This window comes from Esox lucius, chromosome 17, assembly GCF_011004845.1.
Source record: "Esox lucius isolate fEsoLuc1 chromosome 17, fEsoLuc1.pri, whole genome shotgun sequence".
In the NCBI taxonomy this organism is placed as follows: domain Eukaryota; kingdom Metazoa; phylum Chordata; class Actinopteri; order Esociformes; family Esocidae; genus Esox; species Esox lucius.
In genome coordinates, this window is record NC_047585.1 from 19,043,246 (window position 1) to 19,061,182 (window position 17,937).

Genomic DNA, 17,937 nt, shown 5'->3' on the forward strand with positions numbered 1-17,937 from the left:
TGGCTCTCAATGTATTCACTCTTGGACTTTTCCTCATTTTATTGTGTTCCAACATGAAATCAAAATGGATTTTGCCACTGATCAACAAAATAAAATTCATAATATCAAAGTGAAAAATATAATCTACAAATTACTTTCTTCTTGTTGGGTAAAAAATGCACTTTGACATTTAGAATAGTAAAAGAAATCCCATTTCAATTGTTTTCAAACCCACTTTTTAACACAAGAAAATGAATTGGTATGTGAACAAGAAAATGAAAGAAAATGTGAACTAACTGGAATGGATGAGTATGTAGTATATCCAATGTGTATAATATGTATGTACATATTGTTTACACTGTCATTTGTTAATATAGAAGTAGACACAGACAAAAGGGGGTAAAGGATTGTATGTTATACACAGCGGCGTTGGACAGTTTACAGAGGACAATGTTTTAATGTTGACAGATAAACTTCCATAAAACTCAGAAATGTGTCCACATGCTTTGGCACTGAATGTGTAATCATGTATTGATGTGTATTTATTGCAGTGTACTGTACTGTATATTAAATAGACATTGTAATGACTTCTTCAATGTGATTTCAGCCTTCTCTATTTGTGCCCACATCATTTGGTCATGTAACAAAGAGTAGTGTTGCTGTACTAGAGGACTTCTGTGATGGCCATCATGTCAGACCTCATGTCAAAACAATTCAACACCTATGTATCTGCAAAAGTCCCCAGAGACGGCGCAGCTCAACAAGACCATGAATTTCCCATATTTTGTCTGTATGAAACACAGGTAGGTTTGTGCATAATAGTTAATAATATAACATGAAAAATAAATAACATAAGGATGAAAAACAAAAAACACTATTGGCTAGTATTTGATTACTACACAATACAGTTTTCTGGTGCACAAACTTTTAACCATGTGTGGGATTTCGTCATAGATTTGTCATCATAAAACCAGAGCCAAGTGTATTTATGGGACTGAAAATTCACACTTGCTTTGTATGCTGACATGCATTATTGTACTCAACATTGTGTACATTCTTAATTGTTGTTCCTTGTATCTGAATGTATAAAGAGGACATCGGCTATCAATAAATGTGACTCTTGTATTGGTGCTTGTTTTAGCTGACGTCTTGTGTTGATCTGGCTTGTTTAGTCTTGTGTTCTTGTTTTAACATGAAGCAAATTTAAATAGGAGGCATGTTTCATTCCTGAAAGAAAATGCGCTTACCTCACACATTGAATAAACATGACTACATCAGACAATAAAGTTGCTTTCCACACACATGGAATAAAGATGGTTACCTCTGATGTGGAATAATGAGATTAAACACTACTTCGGTTGATGCCTGGGAAGCTAAGGTGGAGAGCTACAGGGCTTCATGAATGTGTTTCCGTCGGTGGAAATGTGGGCTGAAGAAAGGAAGGTCCTCAGGGATCGTTGAGCTGTAGGCGGATATACAGCCACAGCCACTCTCACACAAACACACACATACTACAGACAAACATATGCAGAATGGAATCTTGCACCCATGTACTATATCATTGACACAGACATACAAAATGCCCTTGTAGGCTCTCTGAAATGACCTTTTGTGGTCTCTTACTGTGATAAAAGCTGACATGTATTATTCAAATAATGGGAGTGTGTGTCTATAAACGATTGGGGAGGCTGTATTCAGTCACTCTCGTCCTGGCCAGTGGTGTAGATATAAAAACTAACTGGGTAAACTGATTGGTGGTTACGGTAAAAGAAATTAAAGCTCCCTTAGTTTTAATTTAAAAAAAATTGGTAAAAGGTATAGATAAACTGACACAATAAATAAATAAATTGTGTCTGCTTACATAAACCCCCACTACACTACAGCAATGCCAGAGAGCACTATAATCTGTAAACCTTTTTAAGAAGTATCTTAAAGATGGCAAATATATTTTTTAAACCTTCCATTTTAGGTCAAATATTTAATATGTTGTTATACTGTATATGCATAATCTATATATCTGTAGAATCACTACCTCATTAAGCCACAACTTAGACTGGAATAATCCCTTCGTAAAACCCCATAAAACCTAGTGGTAAAATATGATACATTAATTTATCTTGTAAGGAATTTTAGAATGGCTTCAAATAAGGTCTGTGTTTTGTTTAGGCTAACCCTGCCTCGGCATTTGCATAATTGTGTAAATAACGTCAGGGCAAAGTGACATATATGTCAACATGTTTACTTTAATTAACTCTACAAAAACTATTTTGCTTACATTGTGCCAATATTGATAAAAGCCAACTTGTTTTATAGATATTTACACAGTTATCAAAACAATGAGGTGGTGTAAGTCTACAGGAAACAAAGACCTCATCTGAAGTGGATCTAAAACAACGGAGGAAATGAACGGTATAAGAATGCAAAGACACTTTTCCAGTTGAACCACATGGTTTTATGGGGATTATGAATCATACTATATCAGTCAAATCCCAGTTTTTGGTGGCATGGGGCTCAAATTGTCTCATACAGTACATAACATAGCACACTTTTTTGGGGGGACCCTATTTGGCTCAACAGTGACACTTTTACAACCAGTGGCCAGACAATACAGAATGCATCTTTAACACAAACTTTTTTTGCAGAGCTTTTAGTTTGGGTGCATTTAATCTTGGTATTTATAGCATAATGATTACTCTATTTGTTATTCTACTTTACTTTATAAATTAAGTTAATGGACTGATTTAATGATTGATCAGTTGGTGTGTTTATGGTGGGAGAAAGGAGAAAAGCGTCAATTCAACATGGCGGAGGATTTTGTGCAAACATGTATCTTCAAAATTATACAAAACGTTTACATTTTTGTAGGTGTTATTTGAGGGTTTGTATGCGTCCCCGGCAATCTCGCGATGCTACGACAATGGATTTAAAACTCTGCACTGGGTTACTCTATATGTAACCCAGTGCAGTCCTATACTGACCTCTACAGATACATTATATATAATTGCAACGACCACTAATATATCTGTTGCAAATGATGAAAAAGTGAATTGGAATGCGGACTACTACGGTCGCCGAAATAGCTCAGTTGGGAGAGCGTTAGACTGAAGATCTAAAGGTCCCTGGTTCGATCCCGGGTTTCGGCAGTGACGAGTTATTTTGCATTTTATGAAAACAATCAACACAATTTTTAAAGTTAGAATATCGTCTATGTATTGTTATAGCATAAACCCTGAACGTGTTCAATAGGAACTGTTAAACCGGACATGGGCTTATCTACAGTGCGCTACAGGCAGGGTATGGTGTTTTAGATTACCTTTCAAAACGGTATTTCAAAGTCTAAAATACGTTCTCGGTTATCGTGATAGCACTAAAGTGGATTGATGTAGATTCCCCAGTTTGGAAATGGACTGATGATTGTTGATTGCTATAACTAGACATTAGTTTCACGAGTTAATATGCTTCTGCATATTTTTTACTTTAAAAACGTCAGGAAACGCCTCTATCGGTCCGTGAATGAAGTGGCCAATCATTATTCTACCCTAAACACGCAAAATTATCATAATTTTTTGACTTAACCTGTTCGTTATCCGTTTTAGGTTAGGGAAGCACTGACATATTTCCGCATGTCCTTCCCCGTTCTTCACTCGGAAAACGGAATACGAGCATAGTAAACGTAGGCGGGGAAATGGGAGGTGCAGTCGAACGGGGTGCGTTCATTTATGTTTCATGCAGGGCAGCACTTTATCTTGCAAAGTTATCCTCTCCCTGAGCTCGAATTTCTGAAGAGCCAACGTATGGACAGATTCCTAGCAGCATTGCTAGTTATACGGTCAGTTGAGTGGCACATGATTTTCTAATGTTTGTTGCTGGAAAAAAGTAGCTTAGCAAGGTAACGTCATAATGTTAAACTAGCAAACTAATGTTAGCTGCTAGTTGAGCATGGCTAGCTAGCTACATTAATTAGCTAATTGATTAGCCATGTAAATGACATTACCATTTGATCCGAGCCAACTCACAACCTTAACTGGATGGGTACAGTAGTAATTGTTATATAGCCAACGTCAATGTATATTTTTGTGTTTTATTACAGAGTTTGAACGTTATATAGGCCAACATGTTTATATGCGATTATATGTTCTTGATTTTCATTTTGATTGAGTATGTGTGTTTGTACTTTATTGGGGCACATAGGTCCACTAGTGTGTACAACAGTATAGAGAAAGACAGGTCTGTGCTATCCGTGACACTCATTGTATACCTTAGCAACCAGCATGGAGGGTAAATAAGCTTCAGTTTAAGTTGGAAAACCCACTGGCTTAAATGTGTTTTGCTTAACTAACATGCTATTTTTTGGTTTTAAAACGTGTATGTTCTAACTGGCTTCATAAATAATTATAGCACAATAGAAACATCTTTTATTATCATAAATATTTAGCTAAATAGCTGCTATAGCAAGATAGTCGGTGGTATAGCGAAGCAGGCTGGATACCTGTGGTGTGAACTGCTATAGCACCAGTCGCAATACGAGTGCCTGTAGCAATACAACTATTGCTTGTGTTATAGCTAGGAAATAGAGTTCCCTCTATAAGTGTTGGGACAATAAAGTCAACACTTGTATTTTGACTGTACATTCACCATACAAAATGTGCACAATCTCTAAAGAATCTTGTCTACCTCCCAGTTACAGACGACTTGCACAATGCACTACCAGAACTCACCATGAACACATCCCTGTCTTAATATTCAGGACCTGACAGAATCAGGTCATTGGTCAAAATACAGGCTCCAACACAATACTTTAAGCATGCATCCCTCTTCTGTTTACTGAACTGATCAGTGGTTGTTTAAACATGCCTCCTTCTGTTACTTTTAGTAAAGTGATCATTGGTTTGGATGTCAAGAATACACAGAGGTTTCCCATAAGCAGAGTTCAGATATATTTGGTAATGTATTTTAAAGGGACAGCAGAGGCCTATTTCAATTTCTATATAAACATTAAGGTTGTATTCTACCCCACTCTGATTCCCAGATGTACAATCACCATGACTTTGACAGCTGTACCATGCTCCCCTTCCCAGCAAGGACAAATGGAGACCTAAAACACAGACAACCTCACTAGTTCAAGGCCTGTATTGCTTTGGTTGATGTGGTGACATAATCCACTGGCCCCTTAAACAGGTGAGAATGAATTGCAAAGGATGTATGTATGTTAAAGATAAGGTAATCTGTTCAGTCTGAAGACTCTAACGTGTGTGTGTGTGTGTGTGTGTGTAATGACAGGCTGGCAGAGGACAGCTGCAGGTCTAGACAAGCCATGGGAGAGGGCCTCAAGTCAAGGTCAAGGATACTTTATTGTCCCCGAGGGGCAATTATTTGTACAGCCAGCAGAAAAAAACACAAAAACACAACACACATACACCATAGTGTAGAAGCACACAATCTCTAAGCCTCTAAAACACACTATTTAGAAAAAAATAAAAAACATCTTAAAACAGTTCTGACAATTTGTTTAAAATCGAGATAGAAGTCGGGATAAGAGAGTTTCTAAATCTATTTGACCTGCATCTGGGCATGGAGTACCTACGGCCTGAGGGAAGTAGCTTAAACTGGCAGCACAAAGGATGACTAGGGTCAGCTGCAATAGCTTGGGCCTTCTTCGCTACTCGGTTGGAATAAGTGTGAGAAAGGGGGGAGAAGTTAATGCCTGCAATTTTTCTACACGTCCTCACAATACTCTCTAGTTGTTTTTTGTGGACAAGGAACCAAACCAGCAGATAAAACAAAAGGTTAAGACAGACTCGATAAAACAAGAGTAAAACATTCTCATCAAAGTATGGTCAATGTTAAAATTCCTCAATCTAGGATAGAAATGCATACGCTGCTGGGCTTTGGCGCAAACAGCATCAGTGTGTGACTCAAAGCATAGCTTGCTGTCAATTATTGTGCCAAGGTACTTGTAATCTTTAACTATCTCAATCGGTTTACCATCAATGATAGTGAGGGGTAGAGGGGGTCTCTGTTTCCTAAAATCAATAATTAATTATTTTGTTTTAGAGACATTAATGTTTAAAAAGGAACGCTTGCACCAATCGTTAAAATCGTTCACAATGCTAGAGATCACCCTATAAATGGCAGGTGCTTTGAGAATCATGTGAAGCCAGTATGTGTCAGTCATACTATACATGCTAATCTAGCACTAGTACACTTGCCAAATATGCACTATATTTACATAACATGTTAGTCATTTAACAGATGCTCTTATTATGAACGACTTCTAGGATCAGTTGAGGCAAGTAACCTTTTGCTAACTGACCCCACATGTTAACCACTACGATGTCTAGCAATATACTGCCATCTATACAATGACTTCAGCAATGTCTTTGATATATTTCAGTCTACCTTCCCTTCCTAGCTCCAGATGACCCATGTTATGCTGTGGGAGTCCCATCCCATACCCTCCTTCTTCACTGCCAGAACACACCTTAAACACCTCCTGGGACAGGTTGGAGCTGACCAATATTTGCAGATTGGGGACAAGTGGAGCTGATTGGGTCGTTGACAGGTTTCACCTGGGACCAACTAGAAGGTTTACGTTCCTGGTGCCCAGTCCTGGCTCTCTCTCCCCCCACAAGGACTATTTTGTGATTTGGTTGATTGTATTTTGATTAGGTTCATGCCTCAACAAATTTTACACTCATCCAGGCTTCTCCACTCATATGTCATCTTTCACACTTCACAGGTCTGTGTTCCTTTGTAATTTTACACTTAGTTTTTGAATATCCTTTAATGCCAACGTGAGGACTTCCTTGCTTGTCACCATCTGAGAGCCGGGTCGTGACAATATAACCTTCAACATGCATCCAATCCATTTTCCTTTTAATGAAGTGATCACTGATTAGGATTGGATTTAGAGTTTGTGTCGATAATGTTAATTAGTTGAACATATGCAGATTTACTGGTTATCTAAGTATACGTTTATTTGACTAGTTATTATTGGTTAGAACAGAGGTGTCAAACCGGTTCCACGGAGTGCTGAGTGTCTGCAAGTTTTCATTCTCACCTTGTACTTGATTGATTAATTATGTCACTAATTGGTTCATTTCTACCCTCACCTGGTTGTTACCCTCACACTCAGCCCTCCGTGGAACCGGTTTGGCGCTAACTGCATTTCGTTGTACAGTACTTGTTCAATGACAAAGGTGAATCTTATCTATTCAAGCAGCATATTTCAATTTCTGTAAGGGAAACAGTTATATTTTACCCCACTCAGAGGCAGGTAAGTGAAGTCCCAAAGCATTGACAGTCTCACTGCTGTTTTAACTATTTCTGCTTGTTTAGAGGACAAAGTCAACCATTGAATCAAACCCACAGTGTTAAGTCACTCCATGATTTCCATATCAACAATTCCCCAGGTTTCACATGTCATTTATTATTTTAGAGTAAAAATGTAAGAAACTGGTAAATTACTCATAATTATTCAGACCACCTATTAAAGATGGGAGATATACTTATTAGGTGTGATTCAGAAATGTAATGACATTATACACATTTGTATGTGATTATTTTATATCTTAGTCCCAGTGCTCATAATACCTCTATACGACTCTAGACTTTTTTTATCCATGTTTTTGACAATTATTTTCATGTCTTCAACTTTTCTTTTAATAAAGAATGAACAAACATTTGTGTTTGGAAAAAGGTTTGGCAACACAAAGAACATGCTCACAGGGATGTAAACACATTTGCACAATTTTATAGAGATGTACATTATGTATGTATAGGACAGTTCTTGACACTGATATCAAGTCATAAACATGTTACCAACTCTTTACATTTTGCATTTGTATTTCTTTCAATGGTGAGTAAATGTTTGCTAGTGAATCCTTGTTTCATGTGGATAGTTTCTGATATCCCTCTGAAGAGTTTGAGCTAGGGTCTGATTACAAATAGAAAAGTTCAACTATTCAACCCTTCCTTTTCTTAGGGAACCTGATCTGAGAGATATGTCAGCGGATTATTAAGCCCTTGATTATGGATTTGGGAGTTCAGGGCTACAACACAATTGTGAAGCATATGGTCCCTGAAAGGGTTTGATACATCTGAAAAACATGAACATTTGAAAATAAATTCTCTACTTTAACTTCTGAATTCACTGTAAAGAATACATAAAGCTCATTTTATGTTTTACTTATGTTTTACTTATGGAAAGAATAAATGCATTACATTTTGTTTCATAAACAAGTGAACATACAGACGAGTGACATATTAAAGGAAAAACCTGAATAAATGAGTGGAGGAACATAATGAATGCAGATGCTTCCATACAGGTGTACTGACACAATTAACAACCTACCAAGCCCTGAGGCATGTATAAAAATGCTGTGCAGGCCCAGTTAACCTCGATTTTGGATCAAGTTGGCAAGACATGGATCTAAGTCTCTTTGAAAGAGGGTTCATCAATTGGATGGCACGGCTAGCAGGGGCTTCAGTCACAAAGACTCAACTGGTTTATGTTTCAATAGGAACCGTGACAAAAGTTAGATCTGCATTTAGATCCATGCAACAGACATCACTAAATAGGGTTGGAAATGTGTGTCGAAAGCCCACTTTCAACGACTGTAATGCTCATGCATTGTTGTGATATGCAAGGAAAAATAACAGTAACTCTTTCCCAGGTGACTGACAATGTCAATGCAGAACGTGATCAGACATTCAGGAAGAACAGCCTGTTGAGAACAGCACAGAGAAGGATATTATAGTAGGTTTGCAGTGCATTAATTCCTCATTACGGAGGTTTTACCTATAATTTGTCATCCATCTAAAACAAAAACAAAATGAATCTCATTAAGGTGTTCGGCCACCACGAGACGCCAGAACAGCTTCAATGCACCTTTGCATAGATTTTGCAAGTCTCTGGAACTTTACTGGGTGGATGGAACACCATTCATTCAAAGGATATGGTAATTCAACAGCACTGAGCTTAATGGGATGTTAATTGTATCATTCAGTACATCTGTAAGGTAGGGTTACAGTACACGAACCCTTGATTTCTTTAGGTTTTCCCTTTAATTTGTCATCAGTATGTACTAAGTAGGCTGCGTTTCTACATTCAATACCTCTTATGTGGCCTTAATGAATAATAACAATGTGATGACTACTACAGAACTAGTTGCTCTACTTAAACATACATGGGGCATTATGACTAAACCTTTTCAGCCCAACTCATGGTCTTACAGTGGATTTTCTCTTCCATCTAAAACTTGTAATTGGAATTGTCTGAAAAGGCCCAAAAAGTAAAAGCCTTTCAGGATCTCATGAATTTACTGTGTATATAAGCTTGTTTATATGATTCAAGACATGTTTATACACAATTTTAGTGGTTTGCCCTGTAACTCTGCATACATACAATGCAAGGAACTATCCATCAAAAGAAATGCATGACTATAGCTTAGAAATACATGGCCTTGTGTATTTCAGAGACAAAAACATCAACCAACGTTGGATAGCCTTAGTTAGATGGTCAGATAACAATATTCTGGTAACGCATCCAATGCAACATACAGAACTGACTTGTACACAATCTCCAGTGAAGATAATCAGAATGACTGCGTTAACCACACTATGTAGACTTCAATGAAATAAACACAATGTACACTAGGTAGCTAATTACCCAGCCTCTTACACCTGAGTCTAGCGCACGCCACGCGCCTATAAGGGCATTACGAGATGAGACTCACGGGAATAGTAGATAAAACACTACCATTTTTGATGTAAATAAAATGAACGAAACCTGTTCCACAGCCCCTAACCTTTCCCCGACTATGTTTACTATGCTCGTTTTCCGTTTTCCGAGTAAAGAACGGGGAACATGCGGAAATTTGTGTTTCCCTAACCGAAAACGGATTAGGAGCAGGTAAATTGGGAAAAAAATGATGATTAATTTGCCTGTTTAGGGTAGAATAATGATTGGCCACTCCATACACGGACCTCTATCAATAAATATAAAACTAAAGTGTAATTTTAATTCATTTTCTATAGTCCACAGGGAAAGTAATTACGTTCAATGTTTGCAGGATCGCTGGGAGTCTCTATTTCCTGTCTTAGCTCGTTCCTTCGGCCTGCACTTCTCTGGGCATGTGGGCTGCAGGATTGTGCGTACCATTCTTGTAGATCTGTTGAGTAGTAGCTGACGGCACCTGAATCCTGTAGATGGTGCTGTTACCAAATGTGCTAGGACAGCTGTCATTCTCAGTGTAAATAATCTTATCCCTTCACTGCATAAATACACCCTTCGCTTTTTTCAGAACTCAAAACCCTGGCAGTAAGGCCCAGATTCTTTCAGAATTTTGTGATTCTTACGAAAACTCCATAACCCTGGGCCAATATTTTAACGCACCTAAAGTGGCACGTTTGCCATTGAGGGACAGGATTGATGATCTGGAGAATCACCTTTCTGCAGTCCTTTATCAGTGACCAGTTAACAAACAGAGGCCAACTTTGACTGTAAACCAGCAGAGCTGAAACAGATCGTAGCTTCCAGGTATGTTTGGTGTGCTCAGACTGGTGGCATACAAATATGACCTTTTAGTGCAAAGTCTCATGTAATAACTAAATGGTGTCCAGAGATTCCAGTGATTGTGGGAGCCATGATAATGCTTGCAAGTCATTGATTCAGAAAGACCTCTGAAGTGAATAAATAGATTGATGTACAGGACACCCTTTTCCAAAAAGGTATTTTAGATTTGAAGGTGGAAAGGTAAAATTTTTCATATGACAAAAGAGAGGTTTCTCGGCTGCTTTTGGAAGACTGTGAAGAAAATCGCTTGTGCCTGCTGTAGATGTGCTAGAGATAAACCAAGCCCTTGCTAAAATCTTTATTTTATAGTCACGTTCAAGCTATTCCTGAATAGACTATTTCATCATTAACATTGTTATTTCAACAAATGATTGTATTGGTATGAATACATTGCTAATATTTGTGACTGTCATTTAAGCTGTTTTGTTTTGATTGATTGAAAACATATGCTAGTTTACAGATGAAGCAATTATTCATAATGAGAGATTAATTGCTTAGGTCTTCCTGAGTAGTCAGTTTCATGCATGTAGCTCTACTGCTGACACTCATCACCACAATGTCACAAATGTGTCATTATTCGTTTGTCTCCTTTCTGTGTGTCATTACCTTGACCGGACGTATCGTCACCTTGACCTGACGTCTTTCGTTACCTTGACTCGACGTATCATCACCTTAACCCGACGTATCATCACCTTGACCAGACGTATCATTACCTTGACCTGACATATCGTTACCTTGACCTGACGTGTCTTCACCATGACCTGACGTATCGTCACTTAAATCCAACGTACCATCACCTTGAACTGACGTATCGTTACCTTGACCTGACGAGTCTTTACCTTGACCTGACGTATCATCACCTAGACCCAACGTATCATCACCTTGACCTGAGGTATCGTCACTTAAATCCAACGTATCATCACCTTGACCTGACGTATCGTTACCTTGACCTGACGTGTCTTCACCTTGACCTGACGTATCGTCACCTAGACCCGACGTATCATCACCTTGACCTGACGTATCGTTACCTTGACCTGACGTCTATCGTTACCTTGACCTGACGTATAATCACCTTAACCCGACATTTCGTCACCTAGACCCGACATATCATCACCTTGACCTGACGTATCGTTACCTTGACCTGACGAGTCTTCACCTTGACCCAACATACATTCACCTAAAGGATTATTAGGAACACCATACTAATACTGTGTTTGACCCCCTATCGCCTTCAGAACTGCCTTAATTCTACGTGGTATTGATTCAACAAGGTGCTGAAAGCATTCTTTAGAAATGTTGGCCCATATTGATAGGATAGCATCTTGCAGTTGATGGAGATTTGTGGGATGCACATCCAGGGCACGAAGCTCCCGTTCCACCACATCCCAAAGATGCTCTATTAGGTTGAGATCTGGTGACTGTGGGGGCCATTTCAGTACAGTGAACTCATTGTCATGTTCAAGAAACCAATTTGAAATGATTCGAGCTTTGTGACATGGTGCATTATCCTGCTGGAAGTAGCCATCAGAGGATGGGTACATGGTGGTCATAAAGGGATGGACATGGTCAGAAACAATGCTCAGGTAGGCCGTGGCATTTAAACGATGCCCAATTGGCACTAAGGGGCCCAAAGTGTGCCAAGAAAACATCCCCCACACCATTACACCACCACCACCAGCCTGCACAGTGGTAACAAGGCATGATGGATCCATGTTCTCATTCTGTGAACGCCAAATTCTGACTCTGCCATCTGAATGTCTCAACAGAAATCGAGACTCATAAGACCAGGCAACATTCTTCCAGTCTTCAACTGTCCAATTTTGGTGAGCTCGTGCAAATTGTAGCTTCTTTTCCTATTTGTAGTGGAGATGAGTGGTACCCAGTGGGGTCTTCTGCTGTTGTAGCCCATCCGCCTCAAGGTTGTGCGTGTTGTGGCTTCACAAATGCTTTGCTGCATATCTCGATTGTAACAAGTGGTTATTTCAGTCAAAGTTGCTCTTCTATCAGCTTGAATCAGTCGGCCCATTCTCCTCTGACCTCTAGCATCAACAAGGCATTTTCGCTCACAGGACTGCCGCATACTGGATGTTTTTCCCTTTTCACACCATTCTTTGTAAACCCTAGAAATGGTTGTGCGTGACAATCCCAGTAACTGAGCAGATTGTGAAATACTCAGACCGGCCCGTCTGGCACCAATAACCATGCCACGCTCAAAATTGCTTAAATCACCTTTCTTTCCCATTCTGACATTCAGTTTGGAGTTCAGGAGATTGTCTTGACCAGGACCACACCCCTAAATGCATTGAAGCAACTGCCATGTGATTGGTTTATTAGATAATTGCATTAATGAGACATTTAACAGGTGTTCCTAATAATCCTTTAGGTGAGTGTATTTATCACCTTGACCTGACGTATCGTCACCTTGACCCAACGTATCGTCACCTTGACCTGAGGTATTCGTCACCTTGACCTGATGAAATGTATTCGGATATCAAAATAGAGCCGAGGTGAGCCTAAACAAAACACAGGCCTTATTTAAAGTGAATGCACATGTGAGATTTGTTTTCTAAGAACACATTGTCAAGAAGTCCCTTGATTGAACCTGTGATGGTGCTATCAGATCGAGTTTAAAATGCATCCATCAAGGAGTATGGTCCTGGTTTGTGGTCTATTTTAAACCTCCAGTAATGATAAGAAAATACAAGGATTAAATTAAGATATAAATGCGAAACTGTGAATTGATGTTGGTATGCTATAAATTTATACTACCACCACTACCATGTTTATGTTTTGGATTTGAGTAATGATATAAAACAGTAGGGACATGTAGGTACAACATTGTTGGCAGTTTCACATACTCACAAACTTTTTCCCTGTTTCCACCTCAGAGACTATGATGGTTCAGAGCCTATCCACCTGAGACTTTACGAACCCTGTATCCACCTGAGACTTTACGAACCCTGTATCCACCTGAGAGTGATGGAACACCATTCATTCAAAGGATATGGTAATTCAACAGCACTGAGCTTAATGGGATGTTAATTGTATCATTCAGTACATCTGTATGGTAGGGTTACAGTACACAAACCCTTGATTTCTTTAGGTTTTCCCTTTAATTTGTCATCAGTATGTACTAAGTAGGCTGCGTTTCTACATTCAATACCTCCTATGTGGCCTTAATGAATAATAACAATGTGATGACTACTACAGAACTAGTTGCTCTACTTAAACATACATGGGGCATTATGACTAAACCTTTTCAGCCCAACTCATGGTCTTACAGTGGATTTTCTCTTCCATCTAAAACTTGTAATTGGAATTGTCTGAAAAGGCCCAAAAAGTAAAAGCCTTTCAGGATCTCATGAATTTACTGTGTATATAAGCTTGTTTATATGATTCAAGACATGTTTATACACAATTTTAGTGGTTTGCCCTGTAACTCTGCATACATACAATGCAAGGAACTATCCATCAAAAGAAATGCATGACTATAGCTTAGAAATACATGGCCATGTGTATTTCAGAGACAAAAACATCAACCAACGTTGGATAGCCTTAGTTAGATGGTCAGATAACAATATTCTGGTAACGCATCCAATGCAACAGATTAAATGAAGATATAAATGCGAAACTGTGAATTGATGTTGGTATGCTATAAATTTATACTACCACCACTACCATGTTTATGTTTTGGATTTGAGTAATGATATAAAACAGTAGGGACATGTAGGTACAACATTGTTGGCAGTTTCACATACTCACAAACTTTTACCCTGTTTCCACCTCAGAGACTATGATGGCTCAGAGCCTATCCACCTGAGACTTTACGAACCCTGTATCAACCTGAGACTTTACGAACCCTGTATCCACCTGAGACTTTACGAACCCTGTATCAACCTGAGACTTTACGAACCCTGTATCCACCTGAGACTTTACGAACCCTGTATCCACCTGAGACTTTACGAACCCTGTATCCATCTGAGACTTTACGAACCCTGTATCCACCTGAGAGTCTACACCCCCTGTATCCACCTGAGACTTTACGAACCCTGTATCCACCTGAGAGTCTACACCCCCTGTATCCACCTGAGTCTACACCCCCTGTATCCACCTGAGAGTCTACACCCCCTGTATCCACCTGAGAGTCTACACCCCCTGTATCCACCTGAGAGTCTACACCCCCTGTATCCACCTGAGAGTCTACACCCCCTGTATCCACCTGAGAGTCTACACCCCCTGTATCCACCTGAGAGTCCACGACCCCTGTATCCACCTGAGAGTCCACGACCCCTGTATCCACCTGAGAGTCCACGACCCCTGTATCCACCTGAGAGTCCACGACCCCTGTATCCACCTGAGAGTCCACGACCCCTGTATCCACCTGAGAGTCCACGACCCCTGTATCCACCTGAGAGTCTATGGCAGATCAGATCCTACGACCTATGTATCCACCTGAGAGCCTAACGCCCCTGGATCTACAATATTTTATTTGTTTGAAAGTATTTGCACCACTGGCTGAGAGGTGACAGTCAGATAGGAATATTAGGCCTGGTCCAATCGAGTCCACAAGGTTTCCAGCCCACAAAGCTGATTTGTCTGTCCACCTGCCAGCGAGGTCAAGCTTTGTAAGGAGAATGTTGGTGCGAGAGAGCAGGCCCAGGGTTTGGGCTACTAAACAGGTCAGGGATTTACGTCATCTCCATTGAAACCTGAGTGAATGGTGCTCTCCCTCTCCGCCTCTCTCTGTGGCAGTGTTCTAATCAGCAGTGCATTCTTAATGAATGTAGTGAGAGTGTTTTGGGGCGACAGAGAGTGGAGAGAGGTGGGAGATTGACAGGGGGTCAGAGTGAGGTGCACCCTGTTCTGAGTACTGCTAGGTGATGAAGGAATATGCAGAGGTCAAAGAGCCTTTTGATAGTTTGAGTGTTTGTACGTGTGGATATGTAAAAGAGTGTATGTGTGTGTGTGTGTGCGTGAGAGATCATTGGACCTTTCTAATTTTCACCTACCACCCACTGTTCTGCAACACTGTTGCAGATGAGAGTAATGAATAGGGGTCTAGGATAATCAGTGCCATGGACATGCTTATAAATGCTGTGCATGTCAGTTGATATGCATACAGTGGGGATCATTACAACAAATACACTCATGTGTCAGTTAATATTTATGTAGTATGGATCATCACAAAAATTATACTAACATTTGTAACTCGGTTATATGTTGCCAAATGTGGCAATCTGTGATTACCAGCAAGACACTGCTAAACAAGGAAGCTATTGAACATTTCTCCAAGCAACAGTGTAGAGTCCTCACACTCATTTTCTTGTTCTTCATTGCCTTGCATGCCAGCTGTGTTTCCGTAATTCTGGCACTTTCCAAGTCTTGTTGTTCTGGCAGCTCCTCAAGAGGAAATTGCCTGAAGATGCCAATCAAGCCACTGAATATTCAGTGTCTCAATTCCGGTAGTTGGATGAAACACTAAGGTTGGAACACTCAGAAAGCACCTAGAGGGTCATTTGGTTGCCGCTATAGAATAACCTTTTAAAGAATCCTTTTGGCTCCAGGTAGAATCATTTTTGTTCAAATTAGAACATTTTCTATAGAGAAATATAACAAATGGAACCAAAAAGGGCTATCCTCTTTTGAACCTGTTCTTTAAGGAGTTTACTGGGATGCTTGGGAAACAGGTAAACATGGTGTTGTTCTAATTTATGTAACCTTCACCCAGTCCTGTTTCAAAGTGCAGTTGTATGGTTGAAGGGGTCTTTAGTCAGGCTTTCATAACCTGAACAAAAGTGACTTCCGGAGTAAACACTTTCTGTCCTATTTCATCATATACACTGGGTCTTTTTAACAAGCTCCGAGCTGGACAAAGAGGCCAACACAGGAGGAAGTTGAACAAAGAGAGAGTAATGGATGGAGTGTGTGTGTGAGAGAGAAGTAATTAAGAAATTGGGAACATAACTGTTTATTTAATAAGACAACAAATAATTTGGATAATCAACCATTAACAGGGAGAGCGGTGGTAACATTCACTGATTGTAAATCTTTATGTGATCAACTCTTGGCTTTTCCTATTTTGCTTTTGGGAAAAACTGTAGTTGGCTTTACCCAGAATGTTATGCATATTACAGTAAAAAGAAGAAGACACTAAAAGTGCTCTATGTCTAATAAAGTGAAGAAAATGACTATGATTGGAAATGTTTCCTGAGTGGTCAGTTTCATGCATGTTGCTTTACTGCTGACAGATCCACTCAGCACCACAATGTCCCAAATGTGTTGTTATTCGTTTTTCTCCTTTCAACGTGTTGGCTAATATTCTTTTCACCATTTTGTACTTGGTTGTGTCGTTACGGGAACAAAAATTATCTCAAAAAGCCGTACTCACGTTGTTTTGTTAAGCATGTGTCCATACACAACAGAACATGTGAACAGACCTAAATGGACTGCAAGCCCTAAAACACGAGGGCAGTTTGCAAGTGGCACAGCACTTGATTTTAATGCAAAATTGTGTAACCAGTCAAAGACAACGTGTAGTCGCTCCACAGTAGTAGAAAATTATCGGCTACAGTAAAAGAGAAAGTATGCGACACGTGAGGCATTACATGTTTCTGAATATCCCTTCCATAATAACAAAATTACCATAACAAAAAACATTCATTTGGTTGCAAAATGTCACAGCAGTAAGAGGACAGAATGTGACTTATCCCCATAATTGTGTGGGGAGTAAAGACTCAAGAGCTCTGTTGTCCCTGCTGTGTTTGAGGAGAAAATAACCAACCCACACATGGTCCTCTGTTCTGTGCTGGGGACCAGCCAGGGAGATTGGTCAGTGTGTAATATAGCAGATGTTGTTTCAATTGGCACTTATCCAACACTACACTTCTTATGACCTTCTGAAAAAGCCTGTATGCTGATCAATGTCCTCAATTCAATGCAATACTCCAAAGAAGATATTTGTATTAGCAGCTTGGGTAAACTCCTCTTTTGTACTTATTGGAGGCAATGTAAACTGAGTGCTTAGTTGTGTGCTTAGTTATGCAATCAAGGAATCAGGTGTACCATGGTCCTATAATATAAAAGGTTTTTATTTTGTTCTTTCACATTATATCATTGCCTAACATGTCATTGTCACGGGAATATCTGCCCACCAAACCTGGGCTTGGCAATGTGGAATTGTATCTGAGGGTCTCTAACTTTGTAATGTCTGTCCAATCATTTACTTGTTATACCTCTCATTCCAAACATTGGTAATTGCACATGATTGGAAATCTGCTGCCATCATTCTTTTTTTAAAAGTGGTAGGCAAGCTAAACTTTCTTTAATCTTGCTCTGTCTAAATGCCTGGTCAACAAATAGTCAACCCACCATCTTGAGTGTGA

The 17,937-nt window shown here is 39.5% G+C and overlaps 1 long non-coding RNA gene and 1 other non-coding gene across 2 annotated transcripts; both read left to right on the top strand.

The window, feature by feature from the left end:
* Nucleotides 1–3,049: 3,049 nt before the first annotated feature.
* trnaf-gaa lies at nt 3,050–3,122 on the top strand. The gene has a single exon. It is a non-coding gene; the product is annotated as a tRNA-Phe (tRNA).
* A 210-nt stretch (nt 3,123–3,332) lies between these two features.
* On the top strand, nt 3,333–7,109 carry LOC105017327. The gene is made up of 3 exons (XR_001198505.3): nt 3,333–3,808; nt 5,009–5,157; nt 5,260–7,109. It is a non-coding gene; the product is annotated as an uncharacterized LOC105017327 (long non-coding RNA).
* The last annotated feature ends 10,828 nt before the right edge of the window (nt 7,110–17,937 follow it).